This window comes from Protopterus annectens, chromosome 1.part1 (assembly GCF_019279795.1).
Source record: "Protopterus annectens isolate FY-2018-M chromosome 1.part1, PAN1.0, whole genome shotgun sequence".
NCBI lineage: Eukaryota > Metazoa > Chordata > Ceratodontiformes > Protopteridae > Protopterus > Protopterus annectens.
In genome coordinates, this window is record NC_056726.1 from 1,237,483,014 (window position 1) to 1,237,507,412 (window position 24,399).

Consider the following 24,399-nt stretch of genomic DNA (forward strand, 5'->3'; position numbering starts at 1 on the left):
ATCTGTAAAAATCCAAAATTTATTTTTATTGGGAAGGGGTGCCCAAAACCAGGGACACAGTTTAAACATTGCTTGCATAATCTTAGAAAAGCTGGTAGAAAAATGATTTGTGTTGCCATGCATTTCCTGAAAGATAAGAAGACTGAAACTTAAATGGCTATCATTATTTAGTGAATTCAATTCTCACTAATTTGCTAGAAAACCCCATATTTTAAGAGGAACAGAACTAAGAGTTGAGCACAAGTGGTGCTATGGGTAGGGAATTCAGGCTCTTGCTCCTTGTACCTACACACACACACACACACACACACACACACACACACACACACACACACACACACACACACACACAGTTGATTCATTAGAGTGGCTCCCCACACCCCTCAATGGTTGATTCAATAGAGTGACCCCCAGGCAGATAAGTACTTGTGCACAGTTATGAGCAGCAGTAAGTAATACTGAACATGGTGGGCAGAACTTTGCCACTATGTAGAATTACAAGCAGAACTTTGCACACCAGTATAGGATCATAGGAAATTACTAGGCTATTGGCCCTGAGGCTCTTATAAGCCTAGCCAAGTCAGCACCTGATGCCCCTGTCCAGCAGGGACATGGGCAGAATCCCAGGGATGTATTTTCTGTTTCCCATCCAGTTATCCAGGTTGAACTCAAAAAGGGGTAAAGAGTTACTCTGCTTGACATTGGGAGGAAGTCTATTCCACAGATGGGGAAGTCTCTGGGGCACAAATCTGTCCCATCAACAAGTCCTATTGATGTCACAGGCCAGGTTGAAGCCACATGTGTGGGTTACTCAAGTGGAGCTTGACTTGCAGATATACAGCAGTTCCATCAAGGTGGGGTCTGAGATCACCTTGTATGCCAGACAGAGGTCACCTCTAAGGAGTCTGTATGAAACTGAGTAGAGAGGTAGGGCTTTTAGCCTGTGTATGGTATATTTTTGAGGTTATTACTGAATTTTTGGTTATTACTAAAGGAAAAAATAACAGCATATATTCCCTGACATTTTAACATGCACTTAAAACATACTATGACTTAAAAAAATCTGGTATCAGGACTGTGGTTATCTACTGCTACAACACTGAAGAAAATGCCCGGCTACCTGGCATACACCATGTGCTTTAAATTCTTAATCCTCTGGTCAGGCTGAAAACCAAGAATCTGCACTATCACTGTGAAGGCCATTACAAAGAGTGAATAGGCTTCAACTTTTTAAACACTTTTAATAATTCTAACTTTAACCCAGCATCTTAAACCATGTAAAAGAAACCATCTTAAGCAGTTCAGGAAAGAAACAAACATTTTTGATAATAAAAGACATAACAGCTTACATCTGAAAAGAAACAGTTACAGCCATGCATTTATTTGTAGCCAATTTAGGCTATCAGTCTTACTAAAGAAAGAAAGAAAAAAATCAGAAACCTTCAATGGGGCAAACAGGAAATGTCTTACCAACCACTACTTCAGGCATATCCCTTCTGGGTCACCAAAAACTGTTTAATAAGTTTCACCCTCCCCAATACACACACACATGTATTTACAATTATCAGTGGGTGGGCTCCAAGTGCCTCTTTAACTGTACTGACATTTTACAGACACCTGCAAGTCCCTGAAACACCTCTACTAGCTCATCTCACTTCCTGACTCATCAGCTGCTCCCCTACCCACATTTGTTGTGATCATATTTTTTAACCCACTCATATGTTCACAGACAAATACTAAGCTAATAGTTTGCAGACTATTACAAGCCTAGGCAATAAGTAGAGGATAGAAGCAAACCCTGAACCTTGTAACTGTGAGATAAAGACCTCAACCATTGTGCCAACCACTCCTTGGCAAAATCACTTTATATATACGTTTTTCATATTACAGTTATGCAATAATTCATGTATGCATTTATGTGCAAACTTACAATGTTACACACAAAGCCCAAACCTTACTCATGATTAAACACATGGAGCAGACACTAGCAGATCCTACATCATACTCGGCATTACAACTTAGAGGAATATAAACCAAGAACACTGCTCCAGACAGCTATTAAGCATACACTTAAATGTCTTCCAGGTGCAAAAAGAAAAAATCAAGTTAGAGGAGAAACACTTACATTCTGTACCACCAGGTGGAAGTCATCAGGCTTTCACCTTAGGTAAGGTGCAGTAAACATATAAGTTTAAATTGAGATTATCCTCCTACAGATATTAGGGTGCACAGGTAGCAAAAAAAAAAACTTCAAATTAGAATTAAAATTACAATTTGGGTATGTCTTGGAATCAGCTTTTCATGCTGAGTGTTGGAGTCTAGTACTACTACTAGTCATAAGCGTTTCCATTTGCCGTTTTTTTTTGGGGGGGGTTGTATTCTTACCTGCAGTCAGAGAGAAATTCTCTCATTCTGAGTGTCCTGATCCTGAGTCTGGGTCTCTCTGAGGTCTGGGTCTGGCATTCCTTCCTGGATTTTTCTTGCAGCAGCAGCTTCAGATGCTGGGCGGACCTGTCCTGGACTCAGGAGTGGACTTTGGCTTTGCAATACAACTGTCCGAGTGTCCAAAGTTGAATGAAGTTGAACTGTCTTCTGTCTTGCGCTTTTCATCAGCAGTACTTTCCTAGCTGCTTCTTCTCTTCCCTGCCACACTGGCAGAAACAGAAAATTTAAGTTTACTTTAGTAATTCAATATTTAAAAAAAACCTTTACATCTTTTACAGCTCCTGAGAATAAAAAGTACAGAGCTCCGCTCAATATGTTCTGCTTTAGGGATGCCTGTAAGCCTGCTGCTACAAACATTAAGGAGTACAGTATAATGACTGTATGTACCTCAAAAAAAACAAGAAAAGAAAAGTAAACATTACGGATGCAGTAAGGAGTCCTTTTCCAACAGGCTGGTTGTCTCACTCACAAAGCTGATGTCATCATGCACGTTAGCAACATCTCAAAAAAAAAATTCAAAAAACCCCAGGAATCCGTGAATTAAAGGGGCTACTTGGGAATTCATGACACCCCATTATTTTGACCTTAAAACCGGTAAATACTGAGGAATTTGATATGGTTGAGAGGTATGGTGAGAGCTCAATTTATTTAGCTAGGTTCACCAAACTAACACACTAACACATTCCAGAAAAAAATCTTGCAGCTCACGTAGCTGAGTGAGTCCTCTTAGCTACTGTTTATTGAAATTAACAGGGGTCCATTCAATAATATTAATGTTGGTCTTAAATTCTTAGCATAACTAAGTCCAATCGGTATATGATTATCTGCAGATTTTTTTACCTTATTTAAAATTATTATCCCACTGGTGGACGAAGCTTGAACTCTCGAGCTTCAACTGCCCAAACTTCAATTCGCTGATGATTGGAGTTCCTCCACAGGAAATCACCTTCAGTGAGTTGTACCAAAAGTAATTCCCTTTTTGTGTTAATTTCCCCCTTTCTCAAGTGTGACCTCATAGTTGGTACATAGAAGGAGTGTGCATGGCTTGCCTCCCACATCAGGGGATGCAGAGAGGCTTGCGCCCCCTTTCAAAAACACTTTAAAAACTGTTTTTTGGCAAGATGTTCTCGTCGAATGCAGTTCGGCATTCCAATCCTTGGTGCATATGCTTTCATCACTCATTGATGCATTTAAAATCATGTTTTTGTTTTGCCATTATTTATTTATTTATTTTGTACAATTTGATACAATACAACAGCAGTCCTCAGAATTCCAAGAGAAATTTAGACGCAATGACATAGCTTTTGGGGTCTGTTTTATTCTCTTAGAATGACCATGTAAAAAGGTCCTGTGATCATGACACCACAACTGTTAAGGCAACGCTTTAAAACAAAACATTTATTCTCATTGCATACCTTTAAAATAAACAGAGATGAAGATATTTGTTCAAGTTACACAAAAATAACGTTTTATTATGAGGCATGTATGCTTGGAGGTGAAAAAAATGAGCTTCAGCTGAATAACAGAAGCTTGCAGGTTTTATAAGTAAAACTTATCTTGATAATACATTGGTCAACTTTGTGTGGCTTGTGGTTAAATAAAAATCTAGCTAGTCATGTCCATTTCACATGAACAACTGTATACCATCACATTCCAGTGTGCATAACCTTCATCTGTGCCTTTCTGTTACGTGCCTATAAAGACTCATAGATCACTTTTTAAATTGAAAGCTGCACTTTTCTGTGCCAACATCTTTTGTATCAAAATTTATATTGGTGTAGCTTAGTCAGTATAAAACTACTGGAAACATTCAGATGTGCACAGCATTTGTACCTTTTATGCCTTTAGATCCCATTTCTTACTCACTTTTAAAGAAAGCTATTTACCTAATAGAAAAGTTCTTTATGAATTATGCAGTTTAAAGCAGTTATACAAATAAGATAAGCCTATACATTAGTTAACCACTGCACATAGAAGCATTGATTTTCAAAGGATCGTGAGATAATGATGATATTGAGGAAACACGGAATATCAAAACAGGAAAAGGCAAAAACTGTAGAATTTAAAGAAGAATGTGAATGAATTGTGGAAGGAAAATCTTTTCATCTCTGTTAGGAAAGGGACATAAAAAAGACTTTCCAGTGATGATTTATTTATTACATTTTATTGACCAAGTTAGATCTGTTAGTAAAGCCCCTTTTTAATTTATTTATATCAGTTTGTTAACCAGGAAAGGGGACTGCTCAATGGACCTTTTTCAGTCACAACCTGGGCACTATGGTGCAAGACACAAACAGAAAATTATACATAGACTAATGAACACACAGAGATGTACACAGCACAGCAACAAAGTAGAGACAATACATTTATATGTTAGTTACAGTTGTAAATACAAGTTATATTATTTACAGTTATGTACATTTAAGGTAGACATTCAACCATCGGTCATTTGTTAAAGGTATATCTTTACAAGAAAGATGTGACTTCAGCATGAGTTGCAAGGACTGGCCATAGTCATAGAAGCAAAAGCATTTGGTACCTGTAAACAGCTGATTTTTTAGTTTTTTCTAAATAATTGAAATGTCTTTTACTGCGTCACTTTCATGCTTTAGTCTGAAGGAAAACAAGTCTGTAAATTATTTCATTCATTCATTCATTCGTTCATTCATTCTTCCATTACCCACTTTATCTAATTCTTGGTCATGGTAGAGTTGGCGCCTTTTCTGGCTCGCACTGGCTACAAATCAGAGAATCCTGGATACAATCCATTTTAGCATGTGCCCACACACTTGTTACTTCTGACATGCATGTCTGTGTTACTCTATAGACTTCCTAGTTCCAGCAAGAACCCACATGGACACAGGGAGGACTGTTAAAGGAAAATGTATATATTTAGCCACTCTGGTATGTGTCTATATTATTTAAACAAAGTTTCAAAACTTCGAGCGTGCCTTCATTGACACCTTAATGTAGAAAAGGCCAAATTCTGAACACAAAAAAAAAAAAATCGTTGGTCCGCAAAAAAAAAAAAAACACAAAATAAAGTGGGGGGCTGTGACCTCCACACACCCCCTACTTAAAATATACCAACTCCAAGATTGCACCACAGTGTAGGAAATGGCAAAGTCCCAAAAATGGCCCAGTGATTTTTTTTCCCCTAGGAAAAAAAAAATCGCTGTTCCATGTCTTCGGGATTTGGCCTTTTCGATGTTATACTGTCGATGAAGGCACGTTTGAAGTTTTGAAACTTCGTTTAAATAATAGGGACCCTCTGGTATAGTGGTGGATGAATACTGTTTAGCAGCACATCAAGCTGCAGCTTTAAGGATACAGATCTGGAGAAGACAGTGCAATCAAAAGAACACTAAACATATTTAACTCATCATCAGTAGGTAAAAGTAACCTGTCTTACAATGGTTTAATCATAACTCACATTCCCTATTAGTGGGTGATCAGTCCAACACTTGGTGAACTTTGCTTCACAATGACAGGAAGAGCTGACATCGAAGGAACAAAAAGTGACATCACTATGAACACTTGGCTGCCACAAGTCAGTTATCCCTGTGGTAACTTTCCTGACACCTCCTGCTTAAAACCCAGAAAGCCAAGAGGATCATGATTGCCTTCTTCTACTGTCTGTATTCATACTGAAAATCAAGATGAAGTGAGCTTTTGCCCTTCTCCTCCACTGGAGGTTTCTGTCCTCCCTGAGCTCACCTTAGGACTGTTAGACAGGTGTTCCTCCCCAGTCAAACTCCCCACCTGACACTATCACTGGAGTGGGTCATGCCCGTATGCCCAGCCACGTGGCGCCAGAAGCAAGAGCCCCAATGGGGCTTGCCCCCTCTCTTCACCAGATAAGTGAAAAAATAATAAGAGTAGTGGCATTTCACCAACGGCCGAGGCCTCCCACGTATTCCACACCTCTCTTGTGTCTTCACAGTGCCAGGTTAGAGTCAAGCTAACAGAGTTTTCTTTCCCTGCTGATTCTGTCATGTCTGCTCCCTTGGCTGTGGTTTTGATAGGTAGTACGTAGGGACAGTGGGAATCTCATTCAGCCATTTATGAGCATCACTAATTAGTGACAAGGCATTTGGCTACATTAACAGAGACATAGTTACTCCTGCCATTTACCTGTGCTTCATTGAATTTCTTTACTTTGACTTTCAGAGCACTGGGCAGAAATCACATCACTTCAACACCTGTCTCAGGCCTTGCAATGCTTTGTTTTAATTAAATAGTTGAACTCCTCTGGTCTGCACCAGTTCTAAGTCAGCTGTTAGCTGCCAGATGATGTGGGATGCCTGTTGAGACTGACAGCCACCACAGTCAAGGATATCCACAGGACAGAACCAGTGCATGTCCAAAGCCACCACTGCTGTTCTCCTGGCCCCTCTGAAGGGGGGGGGGCAAGGTAAGGTGCAATGCCTTGTCCAGTACACCCAAACCCAACCAGCCCACCCCTTAGAGACAATCCTTATTATAAAGATATGCAACTGGCTTGGAAACTTCCCTTACCTACATTGTTCTAACATGCCAGTGGCTTTTCACCTTGGAGATTTGCTGCTGATATGGGTATGGCCCGGCATAAGACTTCTACCTTCTACCCCAGATTTTTAAGGGTGAGCAGGCCCCTCTCTCAGGGTGAACCCATTCCAGGATGCTGTACCCTTTACAATGAATAAACAACTCTCCCAGGAGCTCCCACTGACTTCTCAGTGATTGTTTGCATCACCTCACTGGATGCTGCAAGGTGCCTGTCTCTGCCACTCTGGATTCAAGGATCTGAACCTGACTACCTTTCAATCAGCCAAGGCCAACAGAGGTCATTTCCTGTCCCTTTGGAGCAGCATTCACCTATCTCTCAGGACAGATTGACCCATGTTTAGCTGCTGTTCACATGTGACCCTTCTTGACTTCAGCCTTGAAAGCTCTTGTTTGAATATTTGCTACTACCACCAAGATCTACACCTGCTATGCACCACCTGGGCCCTCACTTTGGGCTTCAGTGCCACCACAACAGCCCTACTACTCATCAGTGTTGCCCCCTTTGCTCCCAGTGCTGGCGATGGCCGGGTATGGCCCCAGTGCTCAAGTGCCATCCATTTACAAGGCTAGTTGATTTGGCAGGGGGGTTGCTACACACTTCATAGTGGATTCTGACTTCCATGGTCACTGTCCTGCTATCTATATCAACCAATACCTTTTCTGGGGTTGGATGAGTGTCGACATCTGGTGCCTTAACTGGGCATTTGGTTCATCCCGCACAGCCAGTTCCACTTACCAAAAGTGGCCCAGTAGATGATCACATTCCAAGTCTGGCTCCAAGCCAATGAGTCACACTTCTTACCCATTTAAAAATTGAGAATAAGTTGAGATTGTTTCAGCCCCAAGACTTCTAATAATTGGTTTTACCAGATAAATGGCATCTGCTGAGTGCCAGCTATCCCGTTGGAAACTTCAGAGGAAACCAGCTACTAGATTGTTCAATTAGTCTTTCTCCTCTATACCCAGGTCGGATGACCAATTTGCATGTCAGGATTGCTGTGATACCTCCACCAGAGTTTCTTGTGGATTTATCCTACCCAGGCATAGTTCACCATCTTTTGGGTCCCATTTTCAGTGGTAAAATGCCTCAATGTCATTGGTATAGTCTGTGGCATGCATTTATCTTAAAGAAATCCCAATCCCTCAGAGCCACACGCTCCAGGGATCTAAACCTTGTCATCACAATAAACAAAACATGCTGGAGGGATAGGTTCCTGACCCAGAGACTCCCCAGACTCTGGAATAGATTGCCCATACATGTCAAGCAGAGTGTCTCTTTGGCCCTCTTCAAAAGGAACCTTTATGATTGAATGGGAGAAAGGAAATTCACTCCGGAGATCACGTCAGTCGCCCTGCTAGACAGGGGTTCAGGGAAGTAAATAGTGTGGGAAGAAATAACCAGGGAATTGTTATGGCTAGGCTTGTATAGGCCCTAGAGCTGATAGCCTAGTAACAACCTATGAACCTATGAATCAACTTACAGCTCCAAAAGAATGGCAGAAAGGCTAATGTAGTCTGAAAGATCATGTTTTTATGTGGTAAGATCAGGGCTGGTCCATTGACAATATCCATTATATTGTGTTCTAGTACTTTTGTTATTGACCACCACAGTCCTGATAACTTTACATGTTCTTTTGAAAGTAATTCATTTGTTTATTCTTCTAGGTAAATGTAATGTGAATCCTGATTGATATCAATTTTTACTCGTTTGTCTCTAAGATTTGGTACATCATAACATAAAAATGAAACAAAGTAATTAGAATAATATGAGAATAAGACAATACATAAATTGATCATATGAAATTACTTGGATGCTCAAGAATTAAAAAAAAAATCTAACAAAATGATTTATAAAAAGGTGTATATTAAGACAACTCCTAAGCTGAAGCTATTCACTCAGAAAGTTGCCATGGCAGCAAATTTCACAGTTTTTTGGCTTGATATCTGCGGCCTCCTCATACCGCCTGCTATTCCCAGTATCTTCTCACAAAAGGAAGCAAGAAGTATCCTGCTCTCCAACTTGCTGATCCTGCAGTAGTGTATATAAGAATCTGCCTACCTGGTGACAAAGGACCCTTTCCAAAATATCTGCGGTCTCCTCATACTGCCTGCTATTCCCAGTATCCTCTCATGAAAGGAAGCAAGAAGGTATGTGTTGTCCTAAAACCTGGCAGTAAAGTTTGTATTTCTAACTATTGCTACTTGGGTTGTAAAGCACGCTTCCCAGTCAGGACAGCCAGCAGCCATACCCCCTATCGACCTTGTTACCGGCGAACCTTTCTATTCCTTTATTGTAACCTCCTTCTAACTGCTAATATCACCTTTCTTAGTCCTAGACCAACCAGCTCCCATAAAGAACTACCTTTGTAATATAATTTCTGACCACTAGGTAGCACCCTTATCCAGTCCTACTTCTCTTACGCCTATCCCACTTTCCTATAGTATCATTACATTACATCTCTGATGTACTTTACTTGCTCTTAAAGTTATCCTACCTTATCCTTTTACTCTTACTGTCATCACCGAGCTATCCTCTCATAATCTCTACCATTGTATTACTTATCTCTGTACTTACCCTCACCTAACTTACCTTCAGTAGTCAGCATTGTAATGATTGTTCTTCCTGAGCTGCTCCTCTACTTCTCCCTGACTATATACTATCACCACTAACTATCCCACTCCACTCCCCTTTATACTTGCATCTTTTCCCTTGCCCTACACCTCCCTGTCTCTAAGCTCCTTTCTATTTCTCCCTTCTCCTTTACAAATATGTCTTTCCTTCATAACTAACCACTAGCCATCTCACCTATTGGCTAGCTCTAGTCCCTCCCAGTTGTACCTGCTTTCACCTTACTCTCCTCCCCCTCCCAGCCTCATATCCTCTCAAATCCCATAAATATTCATAGCCCCTTGTGGCACCATCTTTAATATCTGGATTAGCCCCTGGCTGCTGTCCATTCCTGGCCCTAGCGTCTTTGACTTCTGTAAGTAGTAACCTGTATCTTTTGTCAACTAAAATTTGTTGCGTAACTGTAAAGCATGGTAGTGTGTTTCTAATGGATATTTTTCCGGTTTGTTACAATCATTTTTACTGGTTTGACTTGTACCTGGAACACCTAACTGTATGTGTGTTACCCACGTGGAGCTGCAATAAGCTATCTCTATTACCTAGAGAATGCTCAGCGGTTACATGCAAACGTAACCTGTTTCTTTTTGTCAAGGAAATGGCAATTGGGTCTAGCGGACCTGTAATCTGCTTTTGTCGCTGACGGTTAGCAGGAAAAGGTTAGCCTAGTGTTTCTAAAGCATATTCCTCCTGGTTGTAGTAATTTATTCTTGTACTGGTTGAACAGTACCTGATTTGCCTAATTGTACTTGTGTAACCCACGTGGAGTTACTATAGGCTTCTTCCATTGCCTAGCGAGCGCTCAGCAGTTAAACGCTAGCATAATGTATGGAACCTTCTGATGAATCTTTATGTTATTATCAGCATTAAACGCCTTTCTGTGCTGAACTGTTAGCAGAGAACTGCCACTATAAACTATATTTAGATCATTTTGATCTGACTAAACATTAAGTCGACTATAATGCAAGTGTACTGCTTACATTAAGAGTGCTGTCCGTGGGCAACAAAAGCAAGTAGCCATCCCTGTTAACTAAAAGACTCTATGAAAGTAAATGCTTGTTCAGTGTTCTAACATTGGTGCACATTATCAGGTGATGTGCTTATTTAACCTAATTTAGTAGTGTAGAGTCCTGTACTGCTGTAAACTATTCTATGAGCCAGACATATCTGTGTAGTCTACCTGGCCTGAATCACACCTAGTATCTCTCTTCCTGAAAGATGTACATTTGTTATGTTACATTTCTGAATAATGGCATTCCACTAGCACAATACATTACCTACACAGTTATTAGCTTAATGTATACTTGTGGTATTTAGTCTTCTTGAGCATTCATGCAGTGTATTGATTATATATAGGTACCTACCTACCTAAGACAGAGGACTTACTAGCTTGTAATAGCCTCTAGTATTGCTGAGGGAATAGTTATATGCTTTTCTTCACTGCTTAAAGATACATTGCTAGAACTAATTCAGTAAGGACTCACTGTTTTTCTCACCACCACATTTGTCTCTCTCTCCCAAAGTACCCTGCTCTCCAACTTGCTGATCCTGCAGTAGTGTATATAAGAATCTGCCTGCCTGGTGACAAAGGACCCTTTCCAAAATATCTGAGGTCTCCTCATACTGCCTGCTATTCCCAGTATCCTCTCACAAAAGGAAGCAAGAAAGTATGTGTTGTCCTAAAATCGGGCAGTAAAGTTTGTATTTCTAACTATTGCTTCTGGGGTTTTAAAGCATGCTTCCCAGTCAAAACAGCCAGCAGCCATACCTCCTATCGACTATGTAACTGGCGTGCCTTTCTATTCCTTTATTGTACCCTCCTTCTAACTGCTAATATCACCTTTCTTAGTCCTAGACCAGCCAGCTCCCATAAAGAACTACCATTGTAATATAATTTCTGTCCATTTGGTGGAACCCTTATCCAGTTCTACTTGTCTTACTCCTATCCCACTTTCTTATAGTATCATTATATTACATCTCTGATGTACTTTACTTTCTCTTAAAGATATCCTACCTTATCCGTTTACTCTTACTGTCATCATCCTCTCATAATCTCTACCATTGTATTACTTATCTCTGTACTTACCCACACCTAACTTACCTTCAGTAGTCAGCATTGTAATGATTGTTCTTCCTGAGCTGCTCCTCTACTTGTCTCTACTTGCTCCATTTGCCCTGCGGGCTCACTCCGCCCCCTACCCTACCCCCAATGCCAACCCACCCCCAGTGCTCTAAGTCATATACTACATAACCACACCCTCTTCCCCTTTTAACCAATCACAAGGCAACCACACTCTTTTCCCCTTGTACCAATCACTAGAAACAACTCCATAAGGTTCCTAACCTATTCCCACCTTCTGTAACCAATCCCTACCTCTCTCACCACAACCCCCACCTTTCACTAACCATTCTTATTACAGTTCCTTACCTACTACTTTGCACCTTACAACTAGATCATCCCAATGTCTAAGCTACCTACCCCAGGACGTTTAAAGCTGCTACTCTTTGTCATACTTCTACCTTCTCTAACAGCAGCCTACCTTCTAACCTCCTATGAATACCCATTATGCCCACAATTGCACTACCCCTCTAAGCATATAGCCATACCATCTCTTGTTATCTCCCTAAACCACATAAACATAACATCTAGACCCAGCTACCTACTAGCAAAATATCATAGATTAGCCCACATTAGGTATAACTATCTAAAAACTAAGAAGCCTCCAAACCTATACTGTAAACTCCCAAATCCTAGATGTGGATTACAAGTCCACTCATTAATAGATGGAGGCATTCATCCAAACCCAGGCCCAAGGAAAACTTTTACCACCCAACCCCAAAGCCCTAATCCCTCTAGTAAACAAACCCCCACCAAATCTCCCAACTCACTCTTTATAGCACATCTCAATATATGTAGCATAAATAACAAAGCTGCTCACCTCCATGCTTTCTTGGGATATCCACTCATTTGACATTCTATGTCTGACAGACAGCTGGTTAAAACCTGTAACTCAAGACAATGAAGTCATCCCACCCGGATATGATATCTTAGGACAAGATTGTATAGCCAAGAAGGGAGGGGGTAGCTATTCTACACAAAGCAGGGTTTCAAGTTACTACTTATGACTACAAACCACCACAAGACATTAATGCCAAAATCTTTATTTCTAAATTTCAGCTTAATACTCGTAAATCCATATATATATCATGTGCATTTATCTTCCTCCTGGTAATAACACCAACACCCTGGAAAATATCTTTAGCTGGCTATCACTAAACTTCCCACAAGAAACTATAGTCCTCAGTGACTTTAATATTGACTGGACGTGCTGTAGCAATGAACAACCTACTACCCATATTAACCTATATGGTTTTCCTCAAACCATTACCTCCCCAACCAGGATAAACAAACTCAATAAAAAAGAAAGTACCTTAGATTGGATACTCATAAATAACCATCACCAAACATATGAAGTAGGGACCCTCCCTGATGATGTAAGTGACCACTCACTTACCTATATTATCAGGCATAAGATTGATATACCCTTCCCACCCACATTCAGGACAACTCAGACCAATAAAAACTTTAACCCGGATGTCTTCCAAAGTGAACTTTGGGCATGTGACTGGTCATCCATAAAATACCTCCCACTTGAGGAAGCTGTAAAATACTTTAATTCTAAATTCCTAGCCATTCTAGACCACCATGCACCAATCCATTCTATCAGAATTAGGACTAAACTTGCCCCATGGCTTTCAAAAGAAACCAGGCAAAAAATCCTACTTAGAAATAAATACTGGGCTAAATGGCGAGCTACTAAAAACCCTGTAGATCAACAAAAACTTAGACAGCTGAGAAACAACACAAAAAAGCTATACTCACAGATAAAAGAAACTTTTTACTTACAACTCCAGCAAATTCACCAAAGTAAGCCACAAAAGTTTTGGGCAAGTATTAACAAACTTCTTCACCCAGGTCACTCCATTACACCAACCCCACAAGGCACTGACCATGAGAATCCCAAGCAAACTGCCAATGCCTTCAATACCTTTTTCACTGAAGCCATTCAAACTCTTGCCAATCAGTTAGCACCTGATAGCTTAACTTTGCTAATCTCAAGTACTAGCCCACCCTCTCCATTTCACTTGCAACCAGTCCCAACATCACACATTTTCACCCTTATCCAAAAACTTAAACCAACTACTCCCTCAGCTGACCAACTACCTGCTGAATATCTGCAAATAACAGCCAAATCTATAGCCTGTCCCATTTCCATCCTGATTAACAGAACCATAATTGAAGGTTACATCCCAACTATCTGGAAAATCTCTCACATTATCCCCCTACATAAAGTTGGTAACTCTAACAAATTTTCTTACTTCTGCCCCATAGCCTTACTTTCTCCTCTGGCAAAAATAATGGAAAAATGCATCCACAGTCAGCTACTAGACCACCTAATCCAAAATAACTTACTTTCTAAATGTCAACATAGATTTAGGCCATTCCACAGTACTACCACTGCCCTCTTATCCTTTTCTTACTGCATTAATAAAAACCATAACAACAACATTCTTTCCTCTACACTCTTTATCAATCTTTCAAAAGCATTCAGTATGGATAACCACCAGATACTTATAAATATCCTCAAACCCCTTTCACTAGATGCATTGGCTATAAAATGGTTCCAATCCTACTTAGATAATAGACAGCAGGCTGTGCTATGGGATAACAATCTATCTACCCATCTTCCCATTACCCTTGGTGTCCCTCAAGGCTCCATATTAGGACCTCTTATATTCTCAATTTTTATTAACGGCCTTCACTCTGTAATTCCTCAAGCTACCTGCATACAGTACGCAGATGATTCCACATTAATATGCTCGGCCACTTCTACATCTGAACTACAGTCCCTAACCCAAAAGGTGTTTAATACAGTAGAACAATGGTTTACACAGCGCTGCCTCCTCTTGAACCCCAAAAAAACAAAACTCTTGCTCTTCACTCCTTCCAGGAAGTCCTCCCGAGTAGATTTCACAGTCATATCTAATAATGGTACTCTCATATCTCCCGATCCAACTACCAAACTCCTTGGAATAACAATAGACAACAACCTTAACTTTGACACTCATACTAACAACACAATAAAAACCGTAAATAGAAAACTAGAAAAAAACTATTCTTACACTGTTGAAGGGTACCAATGGAAAAAAATGAAATAAAACAGCATAAACCTTCAGTAGACCACCACGGCAAAAATTCCAATGTGAAGACGTGGATAAAAAATGAAGTTTTATTACAAAACAAATGAATAAAACAAAACAATGAAATAAGTCCTTTCAAGTCCGATAAGCGCTTTCGGCAACTTGCCTTCTTCAGATCTGAAGAAGGCAAGTTGCTGAAAGCGCTTATCGGACTTGAAAGGACTTATTTCATTGTTTTGTTTTATTTGTTTGTTTTGTAATAAAACTTTGTTTTTTATCCACGTCTTCACATTGGAATTTTTGCCGTGGTGGTCTACCGAAGATTTATTCCGTAAATAGAAAACTGGGCTCCCTCTGTATGATCAAACCCTTCCTTACTCCAGCAGCCAGAATAACTATTGCCCACACCCATTTAATCTCTACACTCCTCTATGCCTCACCCATTTATACTAATCTATCAAAAAATAACCTCAACAAACTGGAAAAATCCTACAATAACATTGCCAGATTTGCCACTGGCAATTCATTTAGAACCCACCACTGTTACAATTTAAAGCAGCTACAATGGCTTGAGCTAAAAAATCAGTTAAAATTTCACCAACTTACCATTGCCCACAAGACCCTTTACCATCCTACTAATACTCCAATACTTTCTACCTTCATTACCCCCTACAAGAATCTTAATACCTTACGCTCTTCAAATAAACTAGTTGTTTGCATAAGTAAATCCAACAACCTGGCCGTAGACTATCTGTTCTCTAACACTGTTGGGAAAAACTGGAACCTACTTCCCAGTGAACTTGCATCACTGTCCTCAATATCACCTTTCAAATATAAACTGAAATTATACCTTACAACACACTGATTATGCCCCTGTACTAACCCTGACTAACTTCCCCTTTTTATTACTAGCTACTGCTTACCCACTACTTCTCTGTACTAAATCCAGTTTCCTTGATAGCAAAGAGATTTTTATCTTTTAGATAATAGCAATGTTTGTAGTGATTTTATTCTTATGGTTTGTTAAATGCATGTGATAGGTTTGTGATATAGCTGTGGAATGAGCTGTTATCATTTGTTAAATTATGTATTGTACCAACATTTTTATTAGAATTGTGTTCTTGGAGCTTTTCTCCCCTGGCCTCTACTGAAAATGGGCATATATCCAGTTAGACTAGCCTGGTCAAAAAATGTAAAATTAAAAAAAAACTAAAATTGATAAGAGGAAGACCTAAGCTCAGATGACTCAAGTCAGAGCCTGAAAATCATTGGCACTTTCATGCTGTTAAGCAGAAGGTCTCTTTAACTGGGGGAGGGGGCACTTGTTCATGTACAGCTTTAAGCACCATAACTAGGACTTTGAATCTGACTCTTTGCTTGACAAGGGGCCAATGCAGAGAATACAGAAGAGGTATGATTTGGCAATAGTCTGAGGCCGTAATAAGGAGCATGGCTACATCATTTTTTGAACTCTGCAAACTGTTGAGTGACAAAAATCCCAGGATAAAGGGCACTGCAGTGGTTGATTTGACCAAGGCCTACTCCACATAAGGGACTACAGACTCAGCCTAACTCATCTAATTTGCAAAGCCATTGAACACAGCATATCTGACTTCATTAAATGTGGTATTAATAACTTTGTAAAAGAAGATTCTTAACAATGTAGTTTTGTTAAGGGAAAGTCATGACTAATTAATTTAGTTAACCTCTTCCAGAAGGTCATGCAGGCAGTGGAGAGTGGACACACTGTTGACACAACCTGCCTGAATCTGGCCAAGGCATTCAACACCATCACCTGTGCTGGAGGGGTAAGTAAAGTAAGAGACCTAAACATAGGCCAGAATAAGGTAAGATGGATAACAGAATGACTAAACGATAGAACCTACATAGTCAAGGTGGCAGGTGCCACATCAGAAGGTAAGAAGGGAGCTAGTGATGTACCTCAAGGCTTAGTTTTGGGACCTCTCCTTTTGGAATATCATATACTTATAGATGAGTAGGCTGATGAATCTGTAGTTCCTGATGTTGGGCAGGCCTTCACTCCAAAAACCCAGACCTTTTGGCTAACTAAATTTGTCAATGTCTGTAAGATTACCTGATCTCCCTGGACATGGAATCAGTACAGCAAAAAACTAATTCTTAAAAACCAATGGTATAAATGAAGGAAATGTGAGAAAGGGCAGTATTGCCACATTTGCTAAACAACTTCCATCTACCACTTGCAGCATAACCAGTACCCTACTCCAAACACACATGGTTGTCAGCAATCTTGGCACCTTGGTTACCAACTCCCTCTTGTTTGGCTACCACATAGCATCAATAGTCAATAAATCCTTCAATCTAGCACAACTGTTTTCTAAATGCATCTTAACCAAGTCAAAAAAGGATACTATTCTGTTGTACTCAGTTATGATTAGGCCAGTTACATAGTACAATGCCCCCTTCCACATTTACGTAAATAGATGCATCAAACAGCTAGAAAGACCCCAGTAGTTCCTAACAAAAAGATTAGTTGTCTAAAGACCCTCGGCCACCAAGACAGCCTAGCAGTCCTGTCCCTATACTCTGTCTACGATAGAATGCTGTGTAGAGCTATGTCATATATTCTATGCCATTAAGGACCCAGTGTTATTTGATCTTTTGCATTTCCACAAGATAAAAAGCTCCACAAATAGTGAGCTAATAAAAAATGCTGAAGGGGCAGGTATTTTGCTCAACCAATACCTCATTTCTGAAACAAATTTCCCTTACATGTAAAGCTGGTGGCACCCTTGTATACATCAAGATGAACTTGGTGATTGGATGGGCATATCCAAATTAATTCCTGACCTGACTTGATTTGCCTTTCTAGAGGTTGGGAGGTACATCACAAGGGTGATGTTGGCAAGGCATGAAAGACCTCTCAATATACTTGCCTTGTACTTTACTAGTTCTCTGATGGAATAAGGCATTTAATATGGATAATGTTCCTGAAGGTATGAAATTAGGGATGAAGGAAGGCTGAAAAGTTGTGCTGGAAATTCAAATGGTCATCATCCCTATCTCCTCTATTACACCCCATGACGAATGTCCAGTTTATGACCCACATAAACTTGAATTAGTTTGTTTGTATTCATCCAAGTTATGATGCCATCAAAGAGCCCTCAGTGTCATCTGAGTAAAATGCTTTCTGAGGAAAGAAGTGTGTGTCAGCTGTGTAATAGAGGTAATAGACCTTCCTCAAGATATGTCACTAAATGACATTATTTACATGGTAAATAAATCCTGACAAGTATATTGCCCTCTTGGACTTCACAGCTGACAGAGTAAGAAGAGATGAATTCAACCCCTGAGACTACTGTCTCAGTTCATCCTGCAAAATAGTAGGTAAACCAGTCAAGGTCTGTACTTGAGACTCCATTCCAAGTATACACAATGCACAACATATTAACGTCTCACTGCATATGCATCTGAGGAATCATACACTGATGAATAAGCGGTGAAACATTAATGTGTTGTGCATTTATGCTTTTTATTATTAAAGGTTGTTTTATCTGGAGTTGTACCTGCAGTATCTGTTTGGTGCTTTTTATTATGTTTATTAGTAAATTTGCGCACCAATATCCTTTTTTCTGGATTTCTAGTTTTTCAAGTATATCAGGGATCAGATTCATAGAACACAGTACTTAACACTAGTGCCAGCTTTCAAGTCTAAAGTACATGGAATATGCCATATTCGAACCCAGCACCATGTATAGGATAGTCCTACACTTACACCTTTTGCGACAAGCAGGTTTGGTCAACTGTGTGAAATGTAGCAGAAATGTCAAGAAGGACTATTACTGAATAAAACTTCTTTGGTTCCTTTGTTACTTGGAAATGATTAACCACTAGTGAGTGTAGTCATAATAATGTAGCAAGTTAAAAAATGGACATAAATGTATCCCAGAGTCCATGGGAATTAAGCAGGAACTCAGCTACTTACATATCAGTTTGTGTGTATCCTTACCAGTCAAGTGGAGGCAGTCTTCAAAGGATTTAGATAATTTACAAAATGAAAGTTTAGGACATGTAAAGCTAAACATTAATTAATAGCTAAGCTGTCATACCAAGTCCATTCTAGTATATCTTTGTCATGACTGAATTTTAGTCTACTGTGAGCTCCAAGGAATGCCCTCACATATCAAAAGTCTACTTTGTCTGTGAGGAACCAAGTCTGTAATTCACAGTCATACTTATTAAAGATTTTTAAAGTGATCAGACAAGCCAAAATGCAGATTCTGCTGATCACTTGTAAAAGGTTAGCTGGTCACTTTTTCACACTAGAGAGCTCACTAAACAGATGTTTATCTTTCTTATGAGAAAACTCTGACTAGTGCATGTAAAAGAAAAGGCAGAGACAGTAGGTAACATGAACTAAAGTAAGACAAAGGAAGGGTTAGGGATGATTTATGAGAGAAGAGCAGATTGTGACCCCATGAAGACAAATATCTGTGTTTATTTCATTAACATTAAGAAAAGATTAAGTAATTTATCCAAAAAAAAGTTTTTGAAAAGAGTATCAGTAACAGAGGAAATGCTTCTTAGAAAAAGAAAGCTTTTTCTGAGAGGAAAACAAGCTTTTTATTTGCATCTCTTTTTGATTTATTGTGTGAAACTGCAGACATGTTTTCATTTAGCATAGTACTGCTTAATGATTGTCTCTGAAATAATACTGTTGGCTACATGTTTTACTTGCTCCATTTGCCCTCTCTATGCTTGAGCTCACTCTGCTCCCTTACCCTACCCCCATTCCCAACCACCTCTTGTTTCATTACATTTATACTCTACTTGCCACCCCCCATGATTTATCTCCCACCCACCCTCATTCCCTCTACTACACTTCCTAACAACCTGTCTTCAATTCCTATACTTACAGCAGTGTCTTAAAATGTCTCTCCTCTTACCACAAACACAACTCATAGTTCTTTTCTCTCTATTGCTCCTTCTTCTTTTATAAGCAGCATCATTAAACCCTCATCCCTTACCTCCCAAAACAAATTATCCAACTAGTTTTACATTTTCTTCACATACTTCATACTTAATTAGCCCCAACCTATATCATACAAACTATGTTCTTTGTGCAAAACCACAAATCTTCTTCACAAACTATTCCTTACATTACACATCCAACTCTCACTTCTACTTTCTCCACTATATCATTTCTAAACTGTCACATATCTTAGTCTTTCCCTTATATTTTCTTTCCTCATCTGTTCTGGGTATATCCACCTTAGCCCTGGGCCCAACACCATTTTCCACTGCTCTAACACTAACTCCCCTAAATGTTCTTAAACACCTCACATAACTACCTTGAATTTTCAAATATCTGCAATAAAACTTCTGAGCTGCATGCCTGGCTCTCTCAAAACAATATCAATATCTTAGCCACCACAGAAACCTGGTTAAAACCCTCTATACAAGTCTCTGAGTTTCTCCCACCAAACTTTAGTGTAATTAGGGCAGATAGGTGCAATAAAAAGGAGGTGGGGTTACCATCATCTAGCCCAATATCTTCAACTTCACACCATTTAAAGAATCTATCCCTCAATTCCAAAATGCTGATATTCCAATCTCCTTTCTGGAAATTTATAGGTAAACAAAACTTGTATTATTGTGCTGTACATCTCCCCTGGAAATAATATAACAGTTTTAGAAGATATTCTTTCCTGGATCTCCCATCTCTGTAAAAAACAAAACAATTATCCTCTGTGACATGAATATTGACTGGGCTTCCATTTCCTCCAAACAAAAATCTGCCAGCATAAATTTGTTTATTTGTTTCACTCCACCCAACTTACCTCTACCACCACAAGATACAATGATGGAACCAATGACGGCTTCATCCTAGACTGGATACTAGTCTCAGACTCCTCAAAGTTTAGAGCTTCCAGTACCATGTCCAACTCCATTAGTGACTATATCCCTGCCTATGCTATACATGCCTATTCATCTACCCCTAAAGTCCATAATATTAGACTTGTCAAAATTCAACCCTGATACATTTATTAGCCTCCTCAAAAACATTAACTGGAACACACTTAAAACTCTTCCATCGGATGATGCTTTGCTCTTTTTTAATTATACCTTCTTAAATATTTTGAATAGTCTAGCTCCTACCAGAACCAAAAGAATCAAAATCAATCAAGCCCCCTGGTTAACAAAAGCTACCAAAGAAATTATGATTAAAAGGGACAAAGTATGAAAACTTTGGTTAAATCTAATATTCCATCTGACCTCATTCATTAGAAACAGCTCTGTAACCAAGCTAAAAAACACATCTCTAAAGACAAACAGCAATTTTTCTGGAACCAACAAACAAATAGAAAAATTAACCCCAAAATGTTCTGTTCTTCTATAAATAATCTCTTAAACCCTGGTACTAAACCCAATCCCTGTCCACACCCTGACTTACCACTTGAACAAATAGCTAGCATATTTAATTCTTACTTTATTGACACCATTGCTAACATCACTGCTACTTTTTCTTTACCTCTCCCAAATAATACTATTCCTACAAGCTCCTCTTCTCTTTCCTCCTTGCAACATTACCTATCTCACACCTTCCATAATACTTCAAATTGTTTGAATCATGCTACTCCACGCATCAATACCCTCCTTCCTTTCTGTATACAACAATCCTCACAACCAGAATTCAATCCCTCTCCCATATCTACTTCTACCAATAAAAAACTTCTCCTCAAACTAAAACCTGCTCATGCTCAGCCGATAGAAGTCCTGCCAAGATTCTTAAAATAGCTGCTGATGCAGTGGCCTATTCCATTGCATTTTGATAAACAGATCTATCCAAGAATCCCATATGCTTTGCCTCTGGAAAAAAAAAATAATCATCCTTCCTCTTCACAAAGTTGGTCCATCAACCGATATCTCCAACTTCCATCCCATTGCTATACTTTCCCCTATCTCTAAAATCCTAGAAAAATGTGTGCAAAAACAACTCCTAGGCTACCTGTTAAAAATAAAATCCTCTCCCCAACACAGTATAGGTTCCGCGCTGGTCACAGCACAACCACTGCACTAATATCCTTCTTATACATGATCAACAAAGCTCAAGACTCAGGTCAAATTGTATCTGCCCTTTTTTAGACGTATCAAAAGCATTTGATACCATCTCTCACTTTATCCTCCTCTCTCAACTTTCTGCCATTGGTCTATCTCCCCAGTCAATTAATTGGTTTAAAAGCTATCTATCCATCAGACAGCATGTTATTAAATGGCAAAATTCCATTTTCCCTTACCTTCATAACCCTACCGGTGTAACCCAAGGTTTAATCTTAGGCCCTCTACTGTTCAGCATTTTCATCAATAATCTCCATCAAGCTATCCAGCATGGCTCATTAGTCCTATATGCAGACAATTCCACAATAGTTTGCTCTTCATCCAACCCAAAATTATTACAGCATAACACTCAAGTAGCATTTTTCTCTGTGGAGACTTGGCTTCATAATAATCACCTTTCTTTAAATCCCAAAACAACTAAACTTATGATCTTCACACCCAAAAGAAATTCTATCAATAAAACTGACCTAAACATATTCTCTCTTAACTCCACTAAAATTGAGCTAGTTACCCACACTAAATTGTTAGGCGTAATAATCGAGGAAAACCTCAAATTTGATCTGCACATTTAAACCAACATAAGTAAAACCCATAAAACTGGGTTTGCTGTATAGACACATTAAGTTCCTCTCCCTCCTTATTAAACAAGTCTTGGCTCAATCCTACTTATTACTTTCTCTAACCTATGGTGCACCTTTACTAACCAACTTGCAGTCCTCCTTATAGGTTCATACTAAGCTAACTGCCCTTGTGAGCCATTTTAAGCCTAGCCAATTATCCCTTGTGAGACTCAAACCCTGCACTTTGTCTTTGTAAGGCAAACACCTTAACCATTAGGCCACCCACCCAATCCGTGAAATCAAAAGTAGAAGCATGCTGTAACAATATAGCTAAATTTGCTACAAGCACCCACCATTCTACTCACCATTGTACTGCCCTAAAAAAACTACCGTGGCTTGAACTCCCTCACTACCTATTATTACTTCAGCTCACAGTTACACATAAACTTATTTATAAACCACTAGATTCCCCTGCACTTAACTCCTTACTTACCCTCTATAACCCCATTAGGTCTCTGCAATCTGAACAATATCTTCTTCAAGTTCATAGACCTAAATCACTTGCAGGCCAGTCATTATACTGTTGGATCATTACCTTTACATTAGTTATTTTACAGAATAATTAGAAGAAATTGTTTTGTATATAAAAGATGTGTGTTTTTTGTGTTTTTTATACTCTGGAAACACTTTTTAGCCAAAGCGCTAAGAAAGATTTTATCTGAATAAAATACTGCTGTTTAGAAAATCTCTTGGTAGATTCCTTGCTGTGTGTAATCTATTGTTGCTGCATCTCATATTTGGTTCTACTGTGGTTTCTAACTGCTTCCCAAGAGTTTGTTTACAACTCATGAGTGGGGTATTGTATCAAATGTCTTGGCCCGGTCAAGGTAGGTACTATATACTATTTGCCCTCATCCATTGCCTTGGTGACCTTCTTGAAAAAGTCTACCAAATTGAGTAGGTATGATCTTCCCTTGACAAAAAAACTGGACTGGGTTGTACCCAGTGTCTGGAGGTTTCAAATTTCATTATTAATCATTTCCATGATAATTCTTTCCATGGCTTTGCATATGAGACTAGTCAGACCAATGGTTCAGTAGTTTACTGGGTCCGTAAAAGGCCCAGCCATATGCATAGGGATGACTGTTGCAGTTCTCCATTCACATGGCACAAAGCCTGACTGGAGGCTATGGTTAAATAGTGACTTCAGTGATCCAGATAGCTCATGTTTCATGCTATTTAGCAGGCATCCTGGGGTGTTATCTGGGCACACTGATACAGTGCTTGTGACCCTGAAGAGTGCATTTAAGACCTGTTCCCTACTGATGGTTAGGGGAGTTATATGCAATGGGATTATTTGAGAGGTTACTGAGGGACTGGGGTAAAATAAAAATCAGAGCAGAATTAGTCAGCGAATAGATAAGTTATACCTTCCAGCTCCATGTAGGTGGCTCCATTGACAATTAGCTCTGCACATTATATCATATGACAGACTTTATGTGGACAGCCAGACACTAAATAGAGGGCAAACCAAAGATAGGGATTATGAGCTGACTGGCTACCACAATTTTCCTTGTCCTCTTTGTAAGTGGCCATGCAGAACAACTAAAAAGGAAAGTGTACCTGTCTGCAGGCAACAGGCTGACAACAGGAAAGATGGAGAAGGCAGAAGGGAAATAAACAGGGACTTGGCAATGGCAGAAAAATATTTAAATGCATAGCGGCTGAGATTGTGCTATAATACGTAAAGTAAATGACTTTTACGTCAAAAATAAATAGATGTACAGCTATGGTGAGGGTTACTAACAACATGAAATGTAAAATGGCATCTTGGTGTATTCACATAATATGACTTAAAAGTAAATAATATGTAACAAAGTACCAGCTTCCACATCTCAAAAAGTGAACAAAAACTATAAC

General features: G+C 39.3%; 1 protein-coding gene across 1 annotated transcript in view; it reads left to right on the forward strand.

Moving 5' to 3' along the window:
• LOC122809527 (lectin-like) overlaps positions 1–24,399 on the forward strand; it is a 538,335-nt gene that overhangs the window by 506,618 nt on the left and 7,318 nt on the right. The window lies entirely within an intron of this gene.